The following is a 2,397-nucleotide window of genomic DNA, read 5'->3' as shown; positions in this document are numbered from 1 at the left end:
GCTCACCACCGGAAGACTCTGGGTCACAAACATGCCACACTCTCTGCCCATTTCCCCCTTAAATAGTGGCTTTGTGGGACCTCCTGTCCACATCCAGCAAGGGGGGCTCTGGGTAGCCGGAGCCATAAAGTTCCCAGGTATGGTCATATTCTGACATGTGTGTAAATGAGATGGCTGGGGAGATAAGAGCAGTGAGGGCAATGCTGCATGGTTTTATAGCAGAGGGACTGCTGTGCCTCTTGTGCCACCTTCCTAGGCCCCGGTCAGAATATTGACAGGGAGATTGTTTGAATCCATTATATTGCTCACCATTCGTTGTCCTAAACTAAAAAAACCATGAACTGGTTCTTATGGACAATCAATTAATACATGGCTACACATGAGTGGTGATCTGGCAACTGTACCTCTTACCCGAGTCTTGTCTAAAGGCTTGTACAGCGGGCAATTACTTTCAAGGGATCCATGTATAAAGTGGATATAGAGGCAAAAGGTGATAATTGTTGACCTTATTTGCATGTGCCTACCCAAAATTCCTTGTGGTTGTGGCAGCACCATGAGATTTCTGAGGGAAAAACAAGCCTTCGGGCTTGTCTGGTGTCTGTAGATGAGTGTTTAATAATACTTCTACTACCCCTTAATTTTAAGTGGAAGGGTTTTCCATCACCTTTACCCACCATAACTTATGTAATGGTATTATACATGGCTACACCACATTATATTACAAATAATATTTATTTATTTATTTCCTCCAGTCCACCTTACCCTGGAGTCCTCCTCTGAGTTGTCAAACATAATTGTTTAATACAGCAGCAAAAATAAAATAAGTAACTACATTTCAAAGCAAAATCTTTAATGTTTATCTAAATGATTTATATACTTCACTTCATAACAATGATTTATCTTCTTTAATGAACACCTATGGGATTTTATTAAATAAGGGAAGAACGAAACAGTATGGTGAGGATTGATTGAGAGAGAACATTATTTGAAACATTAAAATTGTTCCCAGTGGTTTAAAAATATCTGAGATAATGGCCTGTGAATTTCATTATATAGATTTGTATTGCTCATTTTGTGTCTTAAACATCTTGAATGCGCATCAATATCATGTTGAAGGGGATCAAGCCTTTTAAAAACACTTGAGGATATGTGAGCAAATGTCACCAGTTCAAACAAACCCAATAAATATGAAGTTACTGAAAGGGAACAAATTTAATTCTTACATAGTGACAATTATTCAAAGAAGTTTCAATGTAAATAATCCAGTAATCCATCAGATAGAACATGAAGTAGTAGGACCAGGGACATTGAGTAAGTCTAAACAGTAAGCAGTAGACTTGTGCATTCATCTTTGGGCGAACATGAAAACGAACATGAAGAGTGCGTTTTCCTGTTCGTTCCGAAGACACGAAGAAGAGAAGACAGCGGCGGTAAAACATAGACGAAGACACACACCACGAAGATCTTCGGGATCGTCTTCGTCTTCGTCTAATAATCTCCCCGGTCCCTTCCCCATCTAGGCTACCTTATCTTCGCAGCATCGCGTGAGTTCACGGAAGCGGAAATGCGTAGGTTCGCCAAGTTAGAACGACTGAGCATAATACATAATTTAATAGCTGAGGAGATTTTGCAGAAATCCCTCCGATTAAACTATGTATTCGACGGGGCCAGCCTAGCTCCTCTTGTAGCAGAAGTGTGCCAAGAATGTTCCGTCATAATGTATAGGAAACGCAACTTATCCTTAGTAAAAAAAAAGTCTTCACTATCCATTATCAAGGGAAACTCCAGTGAACGTTCGCAGCAAGAAAATTAGTTAGCCTTGTACAAAGCATTGCTATGTCAGTGAGATTTCTTAAAAGACTCATTGCCCATTGAAGTATACATTTTAAAGGACATTCTTAGCCCTTCTTCCAAGGCTCTCTGGGGGTTGGCTGTTCATCATGCATAATTAATTTAGTAAGCAAACCCAAAAAATGAAAACTCCAGCTTTTGTTAATAAACCCCTTATTTTTCCATATTAATTCTTTGTGTGTGTTTCTAGTCTAAAGGTTCATTCTAACTCTCAGAAAGAAGGAAAACGAGAAGGAGGGTGAACTCTGACTTTCCCGGAGTGTACATTTTCTTAAGCATCTCTGGTTAATAAGGCTACCTGGCATTTTTAAAGGAGCTTTAGGGAAAACATGTTTTTTAGCAAATTATCTTGTAACTTTTCTGTTAAATATTTGAACATGTGTGGCTTCAGGGGATTTGCCCTTTAAATATTTGAACATTTATTGCTTCAGGTGATAACCATGTTCACTAGTACTTACAGCAAGACAGTTGTAGTAGACACATGTTCAATACTACTAGAAGCATTGTTAGTTACACTAACAAGGATAAACCATTGTTAACAAGAGA

The sequence above is a fragment of the Sceloporus occidentalis genome, unplaced genomic scaffold, assembly GCF_023333645.1.
Source record: "Sceloporus occidentalis isolate IW3139 unplaced genomic scaffold, rSceOcc1.0.p SCAF_195, whole genome shotgun sequence".
Taxonomy (NCBI): domain Eukaryota; kingdom Metazoa; phylum Chordata; class Lepidosauria; order Squamata; family Phrynosomatidae; genus Sceloporus; species Sceloporus occidentalis.
Note: the sequence above shows the minus strand (reverse complement) of the source record.